This window comes from Trichoplusia ni, chromosome 13, assembly GCF_003590095.1.
Source record: "Trichoplusia ni isolate ovarian cell line Hi5 chromosome 13, tn1, whole genome shotgun sequence".
NCBI classification, from domain to species: Eukaryota; Metazoa; Arthropoda; class Insecta; order Lepidoptera; family Noctuidae; genus Trichoplusia; species Trichoplusia ni.
In genome coordinates, this window is record NC_039490.1 from 7,991,942 (window position 1) to 8,017,915 (window position 25,974).

The following is a 25,974-nucleotide window of genomic DNA, read 5'->3' on the forward strand; positions in this document are numbered from 1 at the left end:
TTTAAAAAAAAAATGCCTTTCAAAAAGAGTTGATATTCGATATATTCTGGACGAATGAATCGGATAGTTTTTGGACTAACCAGACCAGAAGACCTCACCATAAATGATAAGAAAAGGAGGCATTTGACTCTCAAGGTCAATGTGTTTCCTATCAAAGCAATAAGTTTAATGACTTCCCCGATCAGAGATCCCGATAGAAATAAAAACCAATTGCATCATTAGGTACCTCATTCCAACCGATCAACACTTCTGTATATTTTTACCACGAAGGGCAATTGTTTTCATATTTCAGTCCATCATTTAAAACCTTGTTAGTTTTGACCTAGTTAAGGTTTCAGTCAGCATACCAACTAGAACATATTACATTCTCGAAATATCACAAGTACAAAATATTTTCCAACATAATGATCGGGAAAAGTTTATAGAAAGTATATTTAATTATAGACCCAACTATCGCCTCTATTGCCATTATACAAGTAAGTACCAAAAGGCCCATTCCTAATGGCTCTCGAAATGACCCGAATAGCATAATCGCTTAATATAATTATGTTAAACATTTTCCTCTTAACCGTTTAATTTTACTCGCGCCAAAATTGCGGAATTACTGAATCGTTTATAACTGGAACCATTTTCTTAACATGCCTTTTTGTATCGAATTATTTTACAATGACTAGCTAGGCTGTTGAATTTTATCTCACACTAGCTGTTGCCCGCGACTTCGTCCCCGTGGGTAGAAGATATAAGTTATGATTTATACCTGCCTTGTTTTTTTCACATTTTCCATTGTATCTTCGCTCCTATTAGTCTCAGCGTTATGGTTTACAGCCTAAAGCCTTCCTCGATGAATGGTCTATTCAACACAAAAATATTTTTTTCAATTTGGACCTGTAGTTCCTGAGATTAGCGCGTTCAAACAAACAAAACTCTTCAGCTTTATATATTAGTATAGATTGGATTATTTTGGTGAAAAATTATGGACATGAAATACTTATTGACTGATATAACAAATACAATATATGGAGTTATTTACTATACGCTTATCCGTAAAATAAACATTTAAGAATTAATAAATGTAATATCAACACGGAACATGACGTGACATAATATTGTGATAATTGTGGTTAAGATTATAGAATCATAATTCAAGATGCCAAATTGAAAAGAACATTGTTTTCTTTTTTATATAAGATGTGGTTTTTTGTGTGCATTAAATTCAAAGGCCTGCTGGCTTTAAACACTTTTAAATATTTCCGGTATGTCAGTTTATTTCACCATTTTCATTAAGTTATGATTGTTTGCTGAAAACGATGCAGTTATAAGTCGTAGAAACAGCCGACTCCGGTATAAAATACAGAGAGCTATGTTCTAGTATGTTACAAAAACTGGTCAAGTGCGAGCCGTAATAAGCTTCCGTAAAAAATTGGTTAGAAAACAAATCTGTCACAGAGACAGACCCACAGACGGACAGACAAAGTGTCATCAGTAATTGATTTCCATATTGATCCTTTCGGTACGGAACTAATAAATCTCAATATCAAATCGCTGGTACTTCTGATATTATTTTATGGACATTGTATGTAATCTTGTAACCTATTTGGGGGACAAAGGGATTCTTAACAATCGTCATTTTGACGTTGAATGGAACTATTCCAACTATCGGCATAATTTGAATTTCTTGCTGTTTCTGACTTAGTTTGATGCCGTTGAATATACGGACTGACATTAGCAGCGTTTCTGCTGCGGTTTAAAATTGAATTCATCATTTCTTTAGTAGCTATTTAAGGTATTTTTTACCCGAAGACTCAAAGATTTTGTTGAATCACAGACTTCGTGTAGACGGCTCAGGCACGTAAAAAAATAAGTCCTGCGTCGAATCTATCTCCCGTCGTGTCGGATTCCCGTCCCATCGGGCTGAGATGAGAACATAGAGTGCACCTGTGTACTGTACTATGTGCTGCAAAACTAGCTGAAGTTTTGTAATTTAAAGTCGGTGACGTAACTTCAGAAACTTGACCCTTACATATGAGTACTCACCTTATCACAGGGTGTCAGGTAAAACTAGTCTGCCAACACGTCCTATAGTGACACAGTTTTAGATTTAAATATGTCGCTGTACGTAGTACATTTTTTCCGACTTCACGGGGTTTCATAAACATTCAAATTGCCTGCCCAAATTAATCCAGACAGAACAAGCATTCGATGTTCACACACAAATAATGCTTGTTCTTGCGGGGCTCAAATCTAGGTTTGGCGTGGTGATACCATTTGGCCATCCATGCAGTAAATATATTTCTCCATCTCGCTACCACAACTGTAAGTCTTCAGTCTCATTGGATTTAAAGTAAAATATGAATTTAATCAGAAATTCGCATCATTTTTTGTTTCATGACCTTTCAAAAGCCTCTTTTTCGAAAGACAAAGGATTATAATTTCACAAGTATAGTAACATCCCCATATTCCCGTATATTTTCAACAGTTTAGAGTTTTCCCAGAAAGTTACATTGGTTGGTGAACGTCATTCCATTATTAGTTGAAAGCGGAGACATTTAAACCAATTTCTTGGCATCTTCATGGATAATAAACTCTAATGTCTTTGAAAAGTTCAACTTACTGAAAATGTTCCATTTTGTCAGCTTTCAGTTATATTTAGTTTTCTCTCTGCTTGAGGAATAAAAGTTGTTTTGTATTATCATTATTATCTCTATAAATGTTTTGTCGAGTATTAATTATGTGGGGTTTTGGGGTTACAAATGGAACCCCATTACTAAGATTTTGCTATATGTTCTTCTGGCTGTATATCATGAACCATTACAGGTATATTACAAAAATTTTTACAGAAAATTTATTCATGATGATTCTGTTACCTTGTTTATTTCGTTATAGTAGCTATAACGAAATAGACTAGGTAACAGAAATAAACATTCCAAAAGCAAATATCAAAAACTCCTATATTTTCACAGTTCCAGCTTAGCGCAGACATTTGTTAAAAATTACACAACGCCCATAGCCCAGGTCACACCTGCTAACTGTTTTTATTTATGTTGCTTTTAAAAAGTTCAGGTAGAAAAAATAAGAAGTTTTTAGCTTTCTTCAGACTGCACACTTAAGAGAAATTTGAAACTTTAAAGAAAATCAAGAAGACTATCAATAAAACACTATTCAACTTTGAGGCAAAATTCAGTAGCTAAAAGAAGTTTAGCGCGAAAAAGGTCGATCTACGAAAATATATTTGAGTGATCCGATATTTGTTTCGGTCATGTTTGATGTCAAACCATGTGGAATTCCCAAAATGGCTTTCTATTTTATTTTCCTTCATACAATATTTCATATTTACTGTTTTCACACATGGCAAAATGTGCCATTGAAAAATGAATTTTGGACCAACTGTGATCTGAACATCCTTATTTCAAACAATGTTATCATGTTTTGTATACCATGGAAACAAAGAATATTGGGAAACTGATGATCCTTTCGTTTAAAATTATTCCCAATTTTCAACTTCAAAGCAAGCTCTTAAAGACAGTTTGGAACGACGTCTGTGTCAATGACACTAAGAATATCATTGAAAAAATTATGTGTTGAATGTTTGTGTTAATGTTTATAACCTCTTCACACCCAAACAGCGGAACCAGTTTCGATGAAATTTTGTATTCAAATAGCTGACCCCTTGGATTAACACTAGCTTCTTTTATAACTACATTTAGTTAAAGAACCGTAGTGTTTTTGCAGCCGTAACATGCATCCAGATGAAAAAAGCGAGAGCAACAGCTAGTAGTAATATCAGAGTTCAAAATACTGAAATGTTGAAAAAGCACCACAAAAATCACCGATCAGTAACAAACATTTCGTATTCTGCAAGCCTTCAAAACATTTCACACGCCATCGATCGCCGAATGGATACCTATATAATTTAAGATATTGCTCGTATAAAAAATGTTTTGAGTGCTTCGCATATAAAATGAGAAGTGGTACACAAAAATAGCCTTCACTCAGCCCTTTGGAATAAAAATGGAGGCTGCGAGGGCTGGAATGCGATTCTGCGAGATTTTCGACGCCCTGCGGTGTTTTTGTATTAGTTCTTACGCTCATTCGTTTAAATGAAGTTGCGGTACCCTGATTGGAATTTTTTAGGGTTAAAGCTCAAAGGTTTTTGGTTGTAAGCTTGTTGAATTAAGTATGATGAAAGAAATTCGATTTTTTTCGTCTTCTAAAAGTTAAAATTTTAACTAGATACTGTCCAAATTTTTGGTAACATAGCAAGACCTTATAGGTTGAAATAATTCAATCATTTATATAATTACATGTTAACGAAACCTCCTTTTCAAAGTGAAATCTCCTTCAAGATCCTTAGTGAAACCTCTTTCGAACCTGGGATTTGACAAGCAGTCCACTATAAAAGACGGAGCGCGCTTAGAAACGCTCTCTCTCCGGTGTCAGCTGGCTTCGCTGGAACATCTCCGTGACCTTCGTTGTATTTATTCAGCATAGCAGCCATATTGTTATTTCGATAATTGCCATTCATATTCCTTTGCAGTAATTAGAGTTTGATGTATTAACTTTAAGTTATCTTTGTAATGATTGGGTTTAATTGTTTGTGACGTAACCGTGCTTGCTTTTTAAAAACCTGTCCTCACTTTTGGTTTCTAAGATACAGTATTTTAACGAAGCAAAGGAAGAATAAGAAGTGTTTTCTGATGAAATTTGCGCGTACTGCTGCGCTTTTTCTTTCCTCACAGCAATCGCACTTAGGAAGCGATGAAAGGTCAAATGTAATTTGACCTCCAAAAAGGTCAGTATTCATATTATTATAAGCATTCCGATTTTGAATCAGATAAATGAAAGGCGAGGAGTACAAAGATATAAAGAAATAATCTGCAGAAAATGGAAGTTGCTACATTAACAAGTGCCCAGCACTCAAAAAATTTATGAAGATCAGCAAAAAAAGGTTGTTCCATCTCAGTTTTTAGCCGTAACCAATAAGACTTTCAAAAATCCAGTCCTAATATAGCTCGCAAAAACAATTTATTCAAAAACTAAATACAAAAGGTTAACGAAATCCAAAATATTCAAATATCCATGGGAATTGTCGAAAAGTGACATAAACGGACCGAAACATCTATTTTCATCAGCGCTTACAGAACAGTCAAAAGCAAAGTTGAGAGAAAACTTTTTAATTTTACAACACAGCTGCAAGGCAAAATGTTGAGAGAAACTGTACAATAGAATACTGCTGTCGCAATGATGTACGAAAATGAACCTTACGGGTTCGATAATAAAGAAGATGGCGATGTTAGTCTTACTGATGCGGTATAGTGTATATTCTTAGAATCTTGTAATGGTCCCAGCAGTAAATAGTAGACGGATGAAACTTCAAGGATCACACACAAATGTTAGAAGAAAAATTATTTTACGAATATGTGACTAAATCATTTTTTGTAATAATACAAATCGGCAGTTATTTAGCACTCAACAAAATTTCATCTGCATCCTTGGTTTGGATTCCATTTAGGATTCCTTTCCAGAATTGTAAATATGGCCTATTACTGAGGCTCCGCATCTGTCCATCTGTTTAGTTGTCCGTAAGTCACCAGGCTGTATCTCATGAACCGATCACGGTAGACAGTTAAGATGCCAATCTAGACAAGTGAAATATTCACAGATGACGTATTTCTGTCGCTTAGCGGCAGCAGAAAATGTCATCAATAAATGTTAGAAATAAAGATCGAGGTTAAGCAGCGCTTCTTACGTTTACTAATTTGGTGGTGGTTTTAATCTTGAGCGGAACCCTCAGTTGCGCGAGTCCGACTTGCAATTGTCCGGTTTTATGAAAGCCCATAGCTTCGTTTACATATTTTTCCTTGTCTTAATTCGGCCTCAACTCTGCCTATTTTACGAAGTCGCTTATTACAGAGGTCTTACCTCTGAGAGGGAAATATTCTACAAAGTTTATTAACACCAAGACCGAGTGAATGAAAACTGTATGGAAACTAAATGGGAAATGAATGGAAATTGGGCTATAGTTACCATTCAGACCAAATTGAATTCAGGTGAGGAATTTTGCGCTTATTAAACAAAGGTTTTCGACCATGTTCTTGAATGTTCTTGTTCAAAATGAAGTTCAATTTGTATTTTATGTTACATTTGTTTTAACTTTGAATTTTTCTTTGAAACTTTTTTAATATGGACGCGGGACAGTTCCGAGAATGGACCAGACTTTGTGTTAAGTGAAGTTTTTTCTTTGGTTAAAAACAAACGAAATTATGTTTATTAAATATTACAGATATTTGAAGTGACTTATAACTGAAGAATCTGTAATCGTTTAATTATTAAGGACTGTATCTCATAAACCGTTATAAGATACAAATAAAAATTATCGAGATGTAATATTTCTGTTGCCACTACAGCAATAGCTGTTCTAAATTAATGACAAAGTTAAGCAAGTTTTGGTGCAGTTATAAATTTGATGGGTAATCATTTTTGTTTGAGATTTCTTTTAGTTTATTCATACGAAAGGCCTTACTGTTAAACGGAACCCTCAGTGTCACGAATTCGACTTGCACTAGACCAGATTTGTCCACTTCTGGGATATATTTTGTTCATAAATTCTTCAGTAGTATAACAACAAAGAGGTTATCAACAAAAAACCTTGAAATAGTACTACTTTCGACTATTAAATAGAACCTTTTCCAAACTATCAATGAACTATTCTACTCTTTTCATAAACTTCCGCCAACAATGCTTGCATGCATGACTAATATCGCCGCAATTCATACAAAGGCCGAGTATTTAGTATAGAGAGAAGAAAAATATTTACTATAGAGCCCAATATGCCAAAATTAATCACAGAACGAGCTCCTTAGAGCATCATTAAACGTTCAAAATTTTGCTTTCTCATCGCCTATTAGTACCAATAAAAAATATAAAACTGCTTAATAAAATACTTCGTAAATATACTTGAAAATGATGAATGGTTTATTCTGGTAAGTTTCGTATAAAGCCTTTTTTTATAAAAGTGCCGAATTTATAAGTACCTAAGTGCCTTGTTAGTTTTTCTGTAGTGGAATTCTCGTTGAGTAATTCTTTCTCAAGAATTTTTCATAGAGTCAATAGACTTTTTTATCAATGATAGCTATAAAGTCAAACACCTGAACACCGTATTTTTCTCATGATCTTTTCGTAACGTTACCATCAGAAAAGAATGATTTCTAGTAACATTCTCATAGATAAAAATAATAACATTACAAAATAAATAGAATAAAACAACCACCTAATAAATAAAAATAATCGTGATACATAATCTAAATAAAGTTAGCATCCTCCTCTATTTTGCCGTGCCCTACAGGGTCCATAGTGTACTAAGTTATACTTATATTATGTAACACCTGTTGAACATATGGAGTGAAATAAAAATATTGAGTATATTGAGTATTGAATACAATGAAACCTAGTCTTATTCTCACAGTTTTTAAAATAAAGATAGACAGAAAGCGGAGCCCCAATAATAGGATTCTGCTTTTACACCACGGTTACTGAAGCCTTAAAAATCCGCTAGAAGTAAACTATTCGATCATATTTAATATAAACTCTTACTCTTTTCTCTTTATTTTTTTTAAACGGCTTTGACATTAAGGATTTTAATCCCTTGTGTCGCGGGGGTTTTCACAAACATACATACAATTCACATGCACAAAGACACCCAGACTCAGAACAAGCATTCGTGGATCACACAACGCTTTTCCTACGCGGGGATCGAACCCGAGACACGACTACCCGGGCAATAAGAGTCATTACCATTACCATAACTTTTAAACGTGCCTGGAAAATGGTCTATTCGAAATAAAAGTTTAATTCTGATCTGAAATAACACCTGAACCTAATCATATCGTAGGATATTGCGACGATACTTTATATTCTTTGTGTAAGCTTCTAATCTCACGGAACCCGAATAAGTATTATAACTTTACATGCCCCGATTGAAAATCTGATTTTCATTCTACGTTCCATTTATACGATCTCCCAGAAAAAGTAGTTTCATCATTCATGTCTTTCAAAGAAGAACAAAAATCACGGATTTTAAAAATGAAAATCCTCTCCTTTGAACATTCCTTAATTAATTAACATTACTGTATCATAACTGAATGTCATCGAATACTCCATTTACAATATTACAGCAAAGTTTGGTGAATTTGCTACAAATAATAATGAACTTCGTTGATTAGGAGCCGCTGGAGCGGTTGATCCGATAGAATTAATTAATTTCGATAATTATATTAATGTAATGATGTACTTATGATGAAACGCATGATTACGTTTTATTGTGGCAGCGAAAAACGTGAATTGGTTTCAATTATGAATAGCATTGTCTAGGTCCAGTATTAAATGGCGGATTCGAATATTTTTGTTATAAAAATAAAAGTACTTAAATCGTAGTGTAAGTTATGAATTTGTGCAAATTCATTGACAACGACAACTGTATGGATTGGAATATGAACCACCGTTTTTTTTTTGTTAAGGCATGGAAATCCTCATGGTCACCCACTCTCTCGGGGGAGGAAATGGATAGTGTCAGACTCTTACTGACTAAACCTGAACCGCCGTGCTATGGCAATGCGTTGCAATCCTTCATACACCTGGCAATAAGATTTAAGAAAGTGGTGATACAACACCATAAAGCGACTATCGAAACACTCAGCCCTATACCAACAACACACAGACGCACACTTTAAACGCGTACAAAGAAAAAAACGTCACATTATAGACAAGTGTGAGTGTAAATCCAGTAGGGCTGGCACTTTATCACAAATATTCAAAGAAGCTTTTGACCGATGTTATAAAGGAAGTTTTGTTGGTACGATAAAAACCGTACCATTTCAGAGGCTTCGTCGCAGCGGTCGATTGCTTTTATCAAGATTGTTTGAGAACTATTGGACTTTTGCCGGTTAGTTGAAACTGGAAAATTGTTATAAAGGAATTTTTGTGGAGTTTTGTTACCAAACAATGGCAGTGGGCTAGTTTAATTGTGCTCTCGATCGTTCTTTGTTCGCGATAAGGTCCGCTCGAAATAACTTAATACTTTTCTGGAGAATGTTGGTTCACTTTGGACGGTGTTTCGAGTTTCTTATTTTTTTCTTTCAATCCGTCTTTGTATCAAGGAGTTTCTGCAGTTGCTTAATAAATTTGAATAGGAAGTTGATTATTTTTTAGTTTTTCTGTATAAGATGAATGTCATATTTCTGATTCTTGTTGATTTAGTATTACTGGCATGAAATCTCATTTAGGTTTGTATATTGGCACGTATCCTAAGAGGCAAGGATTTTTTAAGTCTCACTTTTACTTTAAAAATATCTAAAAGAAATTCATCTTCATTGGCAGGAGAATCGAATGACTATCTCATCAGCTGCAAAATTATAATGCGGTAGAAATCACTTGTCTTTCTATTCCTTCCTGAACGAACACAATAACGAAACATATTAATTTATCCATCAAAACTAAAAGTTTATCGTAAATAATGGAACTTTGTTCACCTTGAAACAGTTCCATAGTACCTGGCACCAACAATACACCAAGAACGCTATAATTTTACACTACGATATTGATATACCATGCTCTAAATTATTCAGGTTAGGTTAACTTTTTGTTTAGTTTTATCAGGTCAAGGGATGGTTTAGCTCATTTGACAGGCGATTTGAAAATCACCTAATTTGGGAATGGCCTAAGTCTAGCTGTAGACCAGGATAGAATAACTTTATTTGTTTTTTCTTAAACTACTCGCGCATTAAGGTATTTAATCCTTGTGTCGCGGAGGGTTTTACAAACATTGAAGTCACATGCTCAAAACATCCAGTCTCAGGCCAAGTATTCGTGGATCACACAAACACTTGTCCAAGATCTATCCTGCCCGCGTCGCATTCAGTCGGTTTTGCGTGGTGACTTCAACCACTCGGCTATCCGTGCAGACGTGCAGCAGTTATTTAGTAAAGTCCAAAGGATTGTCTATTTGTGTATGTATAATAAGACATTAAAAGAGCGTGATGATTAAAAAAGCAGATCAATAAGTAATGCAGTAACAAATTAAGTAGTGGTTACTGGTTATAAGCTATTGCCTGCAGTTAGTGCTTTGCTGGTGTGTAGTGAAACAGGATTTTCACTTCACCAATGCCTTTTTTGAGCTCACGTTTATGTGTTTAGTATTCAATCAATGTACTAGCGAACGTTTGCTTCTAGCTGTATATTATGCCTATGAAGCAACCATATGCATGCCAAATATCTTGGGATTTCTTTGAGTGAACAAGCGTGTATAAATAGAACTGTCAGGTGGAAGGTGGTTTTCGGTTTTGTAAAAATCATTTAAAACCTACTTCTGTTCATAAAAAGGTTGTATTTAACATATTTTTCTAAGTTCTACTTTCGTTTTTTTATTTTTTCCGTATTCGACTGTGATAGTGACCAAATTTCAAATATTAGACTCCATCACAGTGCATTTTAGCCAATGATCTATGACAAACTTAGCCGTATTTTAGATTTACCTCATATTTATCATAATCTTTGAATGGTCTTCGCTACAATATTGTGAATCTTTTTTTTTTCTTTTTCAAAGAATCTATAATTATCTCTCTGCATTTTACATCTAAACCGCAATGAAAACCTTACATAATATAGAAATAATAATTACAAATTAGCTTTTACATTATTCTAACATTTAAATGAGTTGCAAGCGTCCTTAAGATTTTCATTAATACTATAATGGAACTTGTTAAATTATACCAAGTTTTATGAAAATCAAGAGTCAACGTAATGACTTTACTTTTGACTTATTTTGCAGTTTAGTTCCTGTTGAGGATACTCCCTCTGTGATAATGATCATTTGATTATATATAATGTTGTGTTGTGACGTATTAAATTTTAAATAAAGAGTCACTTTTAAGTTAATCAAAAAGTTCTTATGTATGTGAACTTTTTTACCTAAAAGGAAATATTAATATTATTGATGGCCATTAAAAATATTATTTTTAGTGAAATAATTAAATATTCACCCCACCAATAGGCATTTTTTTTTAATCTACTTTATTTCTTTTCATCATTTATCTTGTGGACTTTACCAGTTTCGACGTTCACTTATTTATACATTTAAATGTCAATTTCATCTTACATAGCAAAAGTCATCCCAATGGCACGTCTCTTATACATATGCTTGGCACACACATGGCACTTGCCATTTGATTCAGTTATCTTGCAGACTCTACCTGTTACAACAAGAAACCATTTGACATAATCAACCCATCGCTTCTTACTAGTACTAATAATCTCCACAACACCTATTCAACAACGACAGCCTCCTTTACATCAAACGACATTAACACCACTGACATGTCTGCCTACCCCTTTTTGCATTCGAGTCGTAATGATACACACAATACAGTCTACAGAGGAACAATGTATAAAGAGTCACTCGTAAATAATGAGCTGCGTTTTAGTTGAATCATTCATTAAGCAGGTCGTACTCACCTCCATAGGGTTGTGTTTTAATTTTTAATATTTCTACCAATTATTTTATACCATTCATAGTTCGCTTTATGGTACAGTTTAAGTTTGGACCAAGGAACTCAAATTTTGTACTTAATAGTCACAAATTAACGTGCGAGATTTACAAAAAAAACGACGCAAAATTTATATTTTTTTTTTTTGGATAAACACATCATCTAGCTTCTGTGGCTAAATAAAACAAAAAAAAAACGAAGATCTTAAGTTCTTCCTAAGTCATTATTGCTTATTTACTTACTAGGATACAATTCAGATCGATACAGGTTTAATCACACTAGTCCATTTCATTTTAAAAGTGTAGACTATGGAATTTCTTACCGATTCTTCTTCATAAAGATGATATTTTGGAAATACGCAAAAGGTAGTTCAAAAGTCTTAAAAGTGCCTAAAAACAACCTACTTGAAATAAAAATTTTGTGACCACAGTAAGTTGACCCCTGGTATACAGTTGAATAGCAAATTAAAATAAATCTTGATACAAAAATAATCCTAAAATGACCAATACAACCAGAAAACCCATTATACTTTTAACAACAAAAAATACTTGGAAAAAGGAATATTGTAATTTAGACAATTCTTTAATTAACTCATACCAACAAAGTACTGACTTAATACCTGAAATATTATTACAAAAGGACGAATAGACTCGGGAAGTCGTTGTACCCTTTTTTTCAGCCCTTTTTTACCTGTTTTCAAGGTTGACCTGAGGTTCTCTATTCCCTTAAGGATAAAATTGGGAAATTCTCTCATTTATGGTTGAAAATTTTTGTCACTGATTTTCTGAAACCATTTTTATGTAGCCGTTTTATCATATTTTTATGTTTCTTCGTTTAGCATTAAGTATTCAAAATGTTTCCTGATTGTTTTATTAGCCAAAAAAATAATTATAAATCTCCTACAACTACAGTGTTGGGTTAAGAAACATAAAAGTAATGTCAAATAAAAAAATATTCATTTAATAGAAGAGGAGTTTTTTTTTAAAAAAAAAAAACGAAATTAACATGTAGATTTAGTACCCCTCAAACAAGCAGATGATGCTTAGAACTCAAATTTTAGAATAAAAAGATGATAAAACATAATAATAGAAAAGTCAGTCAAAAATGTTTACTAACAAATGGGCCATAAAAAGAATTTGCCTCATCGAAAGAGGTTAAAACAGAGCGCCAACTGAACCTTCAAAGTTTTGAAAATAATTGCCTCTTTTAAGGGGAAAATTACCTCCATATATTATTACAGCGCTCCTTCGTAAAATTAGAATATTTGAAATTGATTCACTTCGTGTCAGCTTGGAAAATAAATACATAATTACAGTATCACTCTTTTGATTATTAATAATAATCACGACTTTGTAAAATACTATGTGATTACAAATAGAAGAGGGGAATGTTTAAGGAAAATTTAGCCTTAACCAAAAATGTGTATGAGGGGTTATCAGAATAATTTCTAAAAAGTATAACTAAACGACCTAGTGAAAACCGCTGGGTCCCATGGGATGCAGGTGGCAATGAACCGGTCGCGCTGGAGAACTAATGGAGAGGCCTATGTCCAGCATTGCCATAGGCTGAGATGATGATGCTGATGATAACCAAAATAATATTATCAAGAACTTCACACATAGAACCAGTGTACAAGTTAGATGTACCAAACGCCCAAACCGAAGGTCAAATCGTGACCCACAACTGGACAAAGATATGTCCCAAATCAAGGACTTATCTGCTTCAACTACCACCTAACTATCAACAGAACCTAACTACCAAATTAATGCAATAAATGCGTCTGTCTGTTACGCTTTCACGTCTAAACTACTGAACAGATTTTAATGAAATTTGGTAGAGAGATAGAGTTGACCTTGAGAAAGAACATAGGATAGTTTTTATCTCGGACTTTTGAAGAGTTCTCTTGGAAACGCGATATAACTGACCTCGATGCGGGCGAAGCCGCGGGCGAAAAGCTAGTATTTTCATATATTATGTGTCTCTTGGTACGTTGTCTGTCCATAAATAAACTCAACAATCACAGTAGTGTCAAATTCAGTAACTGAAATTATTCCAAGCAGAATGCCTCAAATAACCTCTTGCAATTATAACAGCAGCCCTGAATTCAAGGGAAGTGAGGTTATTGTTTCATCTTAGTCTTACTAGCTGGTTTGTTATGCAAAATAATGAATTCGTCAGCCCGCATTATGCTATGAAATATAACTCGGCTTTTAAGTACGCTGTGTAGAGCAAGCGATGTTAATGCTTTATGAAGATGTGGAATAATTTTTGAAGTTTTGTTTTGAAAGTTTTGCTGCATATTCTTTCTGTTTTTTTGAGGTGTTTGTAAGGTTTCCACTTGAAACACAGTATTTAATATTTGTGTCGCGAAGCTTTCGTAAAAAATTAAGTTTTACAATACGCTCACACTTAGAACGAGTATTCGTGGATCACAGAAATGCAGCAGGGATCGGACCTACGAAACGTCGAATGCAGTGGGATCGGTAATCAGGTCAATGAGTTTTTTTTTCGCTGATTTTTCGCCATCTTCCAATTAACTTTTCATAAGTGTACTTTAACACACTCCTTGTATATTTCCGTATGCTTTTGGCAGAATGTTAATTTACTCGATCCTTTTTTATAATTGTTTTTTTGTGATATTCTTTTTTCTCATGGTCATGGAATATTCTTTTTAATATAACTTTTTATGATTATAATATAACGTATAAAGCAATATATCGTAAAGAGATATATTAAGTATTTCTACTGAAGACAGAAAGACCGCAATGGTGCGCTAATAACTCGAATCTCATTTGCAATCTTAACAGAGACGGTTATTAATTGACTGCTAAAGAAAATTCTTAGTATAGAGGTTACAAATGAAAATTGAGAACAATTAAAACAAATAAAATATTTCTTATTGTAACAGTCTTTGTATTCAGACTTTATACACTTGCAAATTAAGTTCGAAAACGGAAACCCGTTTAAAGAAAGTCTTTAACTTAGTTCTGTAAATTTTAAATTGCAAAAAAGGCGCTCATTCCACTGCGTTCAAAGAATTTGTTCAGGCACTAAGAAATTTGACACTCAAAAGTTCAATTAAAAAACAGAAAAATCTTCTTTCGAAAATGTCAATGGCTGGAAATTTCAATTCTTTTGAGACAGTGGAAAGGAAATCGAATTTGCTAATAAAAATAAAAGGAACAAAGGTTTTTTCATGTCAGCATTCAGCATGCTGTAATAAAAATTGAGGTTGCTTTTTTATCTTTTCAAAAAGTCTTTACATACTAGGAAGGTTAAAACGTAAGCACCTATCTTTCAGACTCTACAGTCTGTAAGGCTATCTGTCACCCGGTTGTTGATTTTTAGAATTTCCTAGATTATGCATTTCAGTTTTCATTATAGGAACAAAAATACTAAACGAAGTAAAGCAACGTCGCGCGATCCCGATAAATTTGCCTGAGAAATTATTAAAGAAATAGCTAATCCTAGGAAAAATTAAAAAAAAAGTTTTTGTCTAAAAAAATGAAAAGAACGTACAACATAATTGGTCTTAAGACTTGTAATAAATCAAAGATTTTCTTTAACAGCAACGTAGGCTTTTATTAATCTTAAAGATAAAAGAAATCTTAGTTCTTTTAAGGTTCGAGATAATTAGCCTAGCTAAAGATTTTTATTTCTACATTTAAATTATGGACTTTTTCTACTTAGAATTTTCTCAAATTATCTTGCGGTTTCCAATCTAGAATTCAGCAAAAAATATATTTTACATTCTGTTTTATTTCTAGAATGTTTTTGATAATTAAACTGATGTTATACATATGTGGGAAATTCAAGTAGGAGAACTGTCAGGATAAACAAAGTTTTCTGAACAAAGCTCTAAAATTGTTAATTTTAACTCGATAATTTTGATATAGTTTGTGAAATTTCAGTAGCTTCGCCAGGGTAACCAGCTTTACCAACAAAAGGAAGTTCATTAATTCATGGTTCCCTATTTTGTTTGAGCTGCAAACAATACCCTTTAAAGTCCAAAAACAACGTTTTTATTCAGAAAATTAAGGGCTAACGGGCTAAATAACGGGATCATCCATTTTTGACAAGGTGAGATGAAAGGTGTTTAAAATATGAATTTTGTATTAACCTTGAGATTTTCTTCATTCAAGATATTAAGGATCTGAATTTTTAATGTTTAAGTGACTAAGATCAGATCTTGGTTCTGAAATAATTAAATATTTAACAAAAAAGTTTTTTGTCCCAAATCTAGTACAGACTTCTTTGAGAAGTGAAGGCATTGTTTTTTATTGTAGAAAATAATGATACAACCCTGAAAAAAAAACCTATCCATTCTCTTTTCCAATTTAAAGTTCACTAAAAATATCTTTGTACATAAAATCCTTAGCTAAATTTAGTTTTTCATGCATAGAAATAAAACGATACCTGAAAACCACAGTTTTAGGAAAACGAATTCAAAGCAATTTTCAGCGTGTGAATGAGAAAAAACCGGTCAAGTGCGAGTTGGGCTTACGATACAAAGGGTTTTGTGCAAACATGATAAAAAAATGAGAAAAATATGGTCACCTATTAAATACATGACCCCGTTGCTTAACCTTAATTTAAATTGTTATTATTTGATGTTAAAGCAGCATTAAAAATACCCCATCTGTAAAAAAAATTACTTTCTGGCTATCACAGATCGTGAGATAAATTCTGCCAACACATGAACAAACGACCAAATAGACAAAGAGTGGAACCTTAGTAATTTAAATCGGATTTGACCCTTTGGCTACCCAACCCTGAAATGTTCATACCAGCGAGAGGCAAATCAACAAGGAAAAATATTTCTATAGACTTTGTGGCAGACACGAACCAATTTACATACACATTATTTGTTTTGTAACCACAATCAAAGTCCCAAATGTTCGAGTCAAATATACAATGTGCTTTTGTATGGCGATATGAAAACGATATTTGGAAACGGACTTTCAAGTCTAAAACCTTCTAATAGTATTAAATGGGGAAATCTGTACAATAAATTAAAAAACTACTTTTGCAGATAATTTTAAATATCAATTAAATATAGAACTAAAAATAAGTCGATTCAAAACAAAATATTCAATCAAAAATGTCTTCTTTTGATGCCTTTTAAGTTGAAAAATCATGAGTTTTTGACTGCATGAATATAAGCTCCAAAATAATCATTTGTATGATCTAAAATTACTGGTTATAATTATGGGTGTGTATGCATGTTTGTGAAAGTTCAGGCGAATCGCGATACAATGATTCAAAAACTTACTACTGAGTTGTTTAAAAACTTAGTCTCCAATAAACCTAACAAAATCCACGATTAATAACTCAAAATGAAAATAACAATAAAAGTCCGATCGGACAGTTTATGTCCACTCCAATACTTCAGCTCGACGACGAGAATCAATTTGTGAAAATACAATTTTCCTTATAGAAAACAACGGACACTTAAACCAGCTCCCGTATTTCACTTTGCTAGGCGATCGCTTTACCTAACCCACTTTCGTCCGAATGCATCCGTATACGAAATAAATTTCATCTGAAATATGATGAAACATTTCGTGGAAGCAAACTTTGTTGCTTGAAACTGCACCGAATCGTGGATTCACACCTTTATATGTTTATGTTGTCAGTTTGTGACATACAGGTCCAATGGAGTTTTTTTTTGTGAGGACAAAATTTAAGAGCTCAATGTTTAACACAATATAAGGTTGATTAAATAAAGAAGATTTTTTACATGTGTCTTGAAGGATCTACTAATTTATTACCACTTTGCCAACGGACTGATTTAGATACATATACATGATTCGGTACATAAAGATTCCAACGATAAGGACAAAGGTTGGGTCAGAAACTGGAGAGGCGATCCTATGAATCCTCCTGACAAAAGTTACTATAGCAAAAAGACTGAAAGTAATATGACAGAAAAAGTCACCATAGTACACTTAGTAGTCCAATGAAGCTGTCTGTTAAAAACGATATAACAAAAAGGTTAGCCGAAAAAGTTAAGAAGGTACTTTTTCAGGTAACACAAATGAGCTCATTGATTACACAACAGAACACAGACGAACACTTTAAGCCTTTACTAAAATCTCATTCACTAATTATAAAAGTCTAAATGTATCATCTCTTGCTTCTCTTGAGTCCATACACCTCAAAACATGAACTAAACCGGCCATCTATCACAACTGTGAGTCCCATATCAGAGTTTAACATCGTCGTGTAAACGTCACTGCATTTGCTCTAGTATGTCCACAGAATTTGTCACAAAATGATGTTTGAATAAAGTAGAGCAATGGACTTTTCATATTTTGCAGACATTTTAATCTTCCGTGGATTAAAATTATATGTATTTTTTGCTTGCGTTTACTTATATCTCACACTGTGAATAAAATATTGGTACCACAATAATTTTTACATTCATTAACAGAGTTGGATTTTACACATAGATAGATAGACTTAGAAAGAGTAATTGCAACCGCATTGGAACCGATAATCGTGATAAAAACGATATACTATGTATCAAACCTAATTATAAACTTACTGTCTACCAAGTTTCGTCTAAATCCGTTCAGCGGTTTTTCCTTGAAAGAGAAGCAAACATCCATACATACAAACTTTCGCGGTTATAATTTTAGCAGGATGGTGCCATCATATTTACGGCGACTAAGTATACCATCCGGTATCCAGTTATCATTTTACCCCACTCTCTCAAAGAGGAAAAGGAACAATATTCACAAATTCTGAAGACTTAGTAAGACCATAGTTGCTGTTTGTCCTCACCTAAAAAGTAGGTAGGCAGTAGTACTACAGGTAATTGTGACGATGTTTTCCTAGTGTGGGAACAGGTGTACTTGCCAACGTACACAGTTGTTTGTTAGTATTTTAGCTTAATGTTACCGAGTGCCCTGTAAAGTAGGATGTGCGAGAGAATTTTGAAAAGCTGACGCTGCTACCGTACTTTAAAATTTTCGATGAAACTCTGGCTAAACGATTAAAATGTAAAAATGACATTTTTTTCCCATTCGTGCAAAAATATGGAGTGAATTAAAAGTGCAAAATTTAATAGATAATCCAAATATTTGAAACTTCGATAGTTATCAAAATAGACAATACATATATACTCATGAAAAATTATTCATTTAGTACATTATGAACATAAACATTTTGAAACAATGCCATCACAATTTTTTTCCTCGAATCATATAAAAACCGACATACATTGAAAACACGCTGTATGTAAATTAATTAAATAAAAGCGTTATTAACATACCAACAGTAAGTGATACCCAAGGCTGGCCGCAAGGTTGTGTAAATCGATAGCCTAGTGTCGAGTGGCGTGAGTACGATCTTCTACTCAGATGTGACCTCTGAGGTTTAGTAGCCTTGGCAATACTAGACCAGTGCATTTAGCCTGATCGCGTAAGAACTGTTCAAATTATGCCTTTAACTCAGGAATTTATTAATTGAGTAATGAATTGCTGTGCATTGCCACGCATCGGCAAAACGCTGGAGACGTTGCACGGTGTTTCATGTTTAGTCAGTAAGAGTCTGACACCACCTCCAAAGAGGTGGGTATGTATGAGAATTCACACGCTTTACCAAAAAACGGACTATTCGTTTGTAGAATGCATGATGCGATAGTTTCATGCATGCAAAAACAAAATACCAAACACGGTTACGACAAAATCACAAGAAAAACATTTAGTATTTAATATTGAACTAAGATAATACAAATTAAACGACCATTATAGCCTCCTTCCAGCCACCAGGGCAGCTAAATATTCATATGCTGTCAAATTTTAGCTCAATCGGAAATCCGAAAATGGATGCAATTTGACTAGCAAGACTAATTACATACAGACGGGCAAAGAGACAGTTGGAACTAAATAAAAGCTAGTAATATACATGAAATACTACTGAAGCACATAGCTTTGACTTCGTCTGAACAGAAAATTTTGTAACACAAAACTTCAAAAGAAAATACAGTCGCTCCATTATACCATAGTAGAAAATGGACAGACATTTAGATTGTGTCTTTTGTACAGTGACAGTGACATTACAAAGAACGAAAGACTCTTTGAAGTAAACACCTAATTATTTGTGATATTCAAATTTTATGTAGAGTTTGTTTTTGATACCCGCTTTTTGTGATAGAAGTACCTGTGTACTAACGTTATACGGTGTAAATGAAATATGATATTATATTGTGCAATTCAGTATACGAGGTGTTGTTTCAATGGAACATTTTATCAATAAAACCAAGGTTTTCATTTTCAGTTCTCATTTCAGACTATTCTCTTCTCATGTATCGGTAGCTTTGTGTTCTATGTATGGATTAGTATTTACGAGGTGCAGGTTTGATCTGAACTTAAGCAAGTACCAATGTGACTTTTTAAAAGTTATAGGTACTTAATTATTATAGGACTGATAAACAGTGAACTTCGTGTAGAGAACTAGATTTTAAATATTGGTAGCGATTTCTGACGAGCGGTAAGATATCTTTCTAATCAGCTGTGGGACGTCATATATGGGAGTATGCTGGCTGACTCGTAACATTAAATTTCAACTCCTCCAAAGAAGAATTGAAGTATACTCTATTATTTTTCAATTCCTCTGTTATTTCAATTGAGAAAACACAAGACAAAGTTATATGCGTTTAAATGAACAAAAATGTTGAACAATGCATGGATTACACTTATTATAGACTTAGATATAACTTTAGAATACAAACGTATGGCTTTAATGTTAAATCTTTATTCAAGGTAAGTTTATTAGAAAACGTTTCTAATGACTTAAATAACAAGAGTATTTCTTTATAAATTCGAGCAAAATATCTAATCAGCTTTATCCAAAAAAATATTACTTGAATTGAGCAAGAAATGGGAGAATCCATACCTAAATAAGTGACTATTAATTGTGTCGCTATCGCAAGGGCTTAAACTGTGAAGTCAAATGTGGGAGTAGTATAATAATGCTCTACCCACACCTTTTGAAAACACAAGTCATCATCGGCCTAGCCTTTTCCCAACTATGTTGGGGTCGGCTACCAGTCCACAGCTGAGTACCTGTGTTTTACAAGGAGCGACTGCCTATCTGACCTCCTCAACCCAGTTACCTGGGCAACACGACACCCCTTGGTTAGACTGGCTGTCAGACTTTTTCAAGCTTCTGACTAACTGTAACGACTGTCAAAGATGTAGGAATAACAGCCGGGATCCACAATTTAACGTGCCTTCCGAAACACGGAGGAACTCGCTATGACAAAGATGGTCACCCATCTACGGACCAACCGCGTCAAGCATAGCTTAACCTGTGATCGAATCACTTATGCGGTTATAGCACAAGAGATTGATACACAAGTATTTTCTAAATTACCTTCAGACACTGAATTTCAAGATAATAAAGTACCTTTACCAAGCGTAACTGGTATTGATAGACATAATAAAATCAGTTCCTGATGGAACTGATCAATATCCTCAGGTGTCGAAATAAGCTGGGCTTTCTATTATTCTCTAGTGTAGTTAAAATATTGCACTTTAGCATATGAAAAAGTTACTTAATAGAAAATCAAAAAATGATATTTGACGTCAGCTCATGATTAAAGACTTCAGCTGGTCCGAAACTAGTCGGACGATCCCGATAAATAGGCGTGAGTAAAACATTATATCATGTGAGAATGATTTCCACGATATTTCCTAAAAAAAAAAACTGATATTGTTTCATGTCCAAAATTTTACCAAACTTACATTGCGAATAAAAAACATAGGATTTTTAACAAAAATAAAATCATTGATGGCGTACCAAAAACCTTTGACACGATGCAAAGTGTTGTTCGAAAGTTCTATGGGTTTTGAACCCCTGAGACCCCATAGGAGGAGCCATTAGGTTAACACCATTGAGATTGTCAAATTATATCGCGGTTCATTTAACTTTGCACATTACCCGACGTTCAATCGGTTAAAGATCAAAATCAAGTACTCATTTGTTCGAAAACAGTTTTGTTATTATATTGTCTCAATGTTTTTGGGGTTTCAAATCGAAATGACGAGAAAGTTCGAGAAATTCTGGCCAATTCTGACTTGATCAAGTTTTTCCAAGTCCATGTTATGGAGAATTAAAATTTTAATACATTTACACTTTTGACCGCTGATAAAGATATCAAGGGTCTATAGATTGACACATCTCTCCAAGCGCTTAAACTGGGCAATGGCATTTATTAGGCTGACAAGTCAAAGTGACAAGTAAAGTAGTTCCGTAATGTGAAGGTTTTTGATGATTACCTATTCTAATGCAATTTTACATTTTCGAGACCCTAAAACCTACTTGATAATTGCCATTACTTGAAAATCTATTCAAATTAAAAACAACACCAATTAGTAAAGTAAGAATATCCGAAACGCGAAAATTTCTGCAGCAAAGCAATAATTTGTTTCAAAAAAGCGTCCAAGTTAAGAGTCAGCGCGTAATAAATATCCGAAACTGCTTTCTAAATCTTCAAATAAATCTAGTTCCTGGCATTTAACCCACTATTTGCCGCTCCTGGACAAATATTGCCTCCTAATAGACCTTTAAATAGCTTTTTAATCCCATAAATTACTGTCCCAAATTGGGGTAAATAGGCATTGTAAACTTTGGAATATTTTTAATTAACTACTTCGCTTCAGTTGTGAAGTATTTTTGGCTATTAACATAGGCTGTTTTGTCATGATCGACCTCTTTAGAGTAGTTTGATACAAAATTAAATGTTTTAAAATCATTTTTATTTTAGTCTTTTCTTATTTGTCAGTTGTTAGCAAAAATCTATCTACATAAGGACTCTCCATAAATTTTCTGCAATTTATTATTCTGCATTTTTGTTGTCATTCTGAAAATCTTATGACCTTGATACATAAGGTTGACAAAAATGTATGAATATTTCTCATACATGCGTTAAACCTTCCTCTTTTATACTGGCTGAATTCATTTATACACTGAAGCTCACCTTTAAGCACACTCACCGAAGTAATTGTCAGCTGATATATTTATTGCAGGTTCGAATCCCGGGTCGGTCCCTTGATTTATAGTGAACACGAATGTTTGGGCTGTTTGGACACTTTTACAGGTAAAGAATGAATCGCTTAACATTTTTTTGTAACGTTTTTGGGGGTATTTGTGTTTCTTACCTTGAGAGGTGTTTTTTCTGATTTTGGAAGGTGCTGTTTTAGGCCTGATTGTTGTTTTAGTTTGTTTTATTTTTTTTTCTATTCGAAGTTTATTTCCGAAGTGTTTTTATCCTTAGACAGTTTTCGTTTTCCTATAATAGGTACCTTTGGTAAGCATATTCATCTAAATATATAAATCCATCCGTCCAGAATTTATTTATCCATCTTATTTAGAGAATCTAATAAAAATATAAATTTAAATGCGTCTTTGCTACAAGCAAACACATTATTATTGTTCGTCTTTAAAGAACTTTCATAAGCAAAACACGCCTACGTTTCACCCATAACCTACATTTGACCATAAGTCAACAAGTCAGTCAAAGTCATGAGGGCAAACAACAAAATACATAATAAATATCATGTCTCAAAGTTTCTAAGCTCGGACCAGTTTGCGATAACTTCACGTATCGAAGAACTGAAGTCTAAGAACTTGAAATTTGACAGTTTCCTAAGTAATAATTTATATGGGTCCTATTTATTCATAGGTGAGCGGACGGCATCCGGGCATAACCATTATTTATCCGGGATAAGTAAGGATAGCGGTCGCAGGTCATCCTGGCGTCCGACAGGTTTATCCGGGATTTATCCGTGTAAATTGAGATCATTTGTGATTTTTTCAGCTACAATCGGCTTCAATTTTTCTTTGAGAACCACTGATGAAGGTGTCAAGGAAATTGGTTTCAACCAGTCCTAAAGGTTTGATATTCCGGTCCTTATTTGAATTCTGTAAGATTTAGGAGTTGTGGAGTGATTTGATAACCGGATATCGACATACATCATGCAAATTATTTTTTTTTCGCGAAAATTACAAGTATTTTTTGTCAAAATTAAATATTGAATCAATATCGATAATTTACTTGGCATTGGTGTGCAGCAAATATTTATTGTTATGGGTCAAATTGATTTGTGGTCTTCATAAAATATTATACATTTTTCCAGTACGTGCCCAATACATTGTAATCAAACTACTGGTTCGCGTTGAAAAACACAATTACTTAATGGATTCAATTATAACTGAACCATGATATACGGTTTTATTTGCTCCCGATAATGGTTTTATGATTATTTAATGCAATCAAACGTTGGATAGTTATATCAATACAAGGTATTGCATAAAATATTAAACTGTAGTTCACTTCATTAAAATTAAGATGTGGGTTTTTTTTTTTGGACGTTACATTGCTGCTTACTTTCGTAATGTCATTCCTATGGAGAAGAACTGACAAGAAACATCCTAAGTTAGGTGTATTAAAATAAATACAGTATAATCTTATACATTCTAGTAATGTTATCAAATAGCAAAAGAGCAAAATTTTAAATAAAAGACTGCACAGATAACCGAGTGGTTGAGGTCACCACGCCAAACCCATTGTGAGTGTCGTATCGCGGGTCCGATCCCGCGTAGGACAAACATTTGTGTGATCCATGAAAGCTTGTTCTATGTGTGTGAGTGTCTTTATGCACGTGATTTGTATGTTTCTGAAACTCCCGCGACACAAGGATTATTACCTGCGGGAGTCGTATTATTTTAAACTGGCATCCAATCATGGAAGAGAAAACGTTACTTTGAAGCAAACTTGGTGATGGACGGACGGACAGACAGCAGAGCTTCAATAATAGAATTGAGTTTTTAACCCTGCGGTACGGAAAAAAAATAACTCTAAAACATCCTCTAGTTATGAAGTCACATAAAAATGTACAGATTAATAGTTAAGACAGCTAAGTCGTTAACTCAGAAACTTGTGTTTAAGTTTGTTCTAAACAGCTTAATACCTAAAACTTTCTCACTTAAACTATAAAATCTAAACCCATATTTCAAGAGTTCTGTATAATTAGTTTAAGCGAGTATCCAACTTTTACCATATAATTATAATTTACCGTTTATTTTAATAACACGAAAATTGTTTCTTAAGTTATTTTGATAACCCGTATAGTTACCGGCACGGATCTTGAGCGCTGACCTTCACCTACGCAGAAGTGATTTTTTGGGTCACTTTTGCGGTATGAAGTGAGGCGCGGGGCGGACTCAAGTGCAGTGATTGGCCCGCAGCGCATCACGTCATAGCCGTCACTCGTGATTGGTTGAAATTCGTTCTTTGCTGCAGCGGCATGCATCATAAGACGTCGACTACGCACAATTGATTGGCGTTTTATTTTACGATGCGCAAAGCGATCCCCACTCTTCCGCCGCGCGCTCAAGATCCGTGCCGATAACTATATTTGATTTAGATTTATAGAATTTCCTTGAGTACAATCCTTATTTTTTCTAAATAGTATCTCTTTCTGCAATTTAATCTTTGTGTCGCGGGGATTTGACAAACAAGACACATGCCCAAAGACCCCTTAGACTTAGAAACAGATCACAGAAATAGTTGTCCTACGCGGGGATCGAACCATGGCGCCCAGATGGTTTCGGGTAGTAGCCTCAACCACTCGGCTATCCATGCAGTCTTTATAATCAGATATTTATGATGAAATCGTTTCAGTTCTTTACTCTAGGTTTCAGCATTCTGTTATTAGTATAGCCACGCAATTAGTTTTACGAAATTATTTGTTCCAAACAGTAAAGAAAATATCAATCGCAACTTATTATTACACTAATATTATAAATACGAAAGTATGTGTGTATTTTTGTTCATATATGGGTGTGTATGTTTGTTACCTCTTACCTCTTTACCTTGGATTAACACGTAGGTATCTTTTATCTTGCTGAGTGAAAGGGGGGTAAATATTTTACTGCTAAAACCAACATCCATCTAATACCCTTATAATAGGGATGATGACTGGGTATAAAAAGAAAAAATCTCACTAGTTCCTCAGTTAGATAATTGAAAACTATGAGACACGTATTTTTTCCTTTTTCAGAAAAACTAGAATTGACAAAGATTAACTGCTTTAAAGTAAAATTTATACTCAATCGTGACGTCACGCGTAAGTTTCATTCTCTGTAATTTGGTCAATTTATGTTTGCGGGGCAAATTAAAAAATACGTATACATTATTTTACAAAAAACTACAAGACGGACACTGCAAAAAAAATTGCCATCATCTCTATTGATACCGCGCTATTAAATAATACAACACTGATGACATCCCAAATATTTAACATTTCATAATAGAACACTTATAAAATGAAAAGCCTCTTAATAAAGATCCTTTTAAGCCGTCCTAACAAAATAAACAGATTATAATGTATGGTGACAATATGTCAATTAATAAAGCTTGTTATAC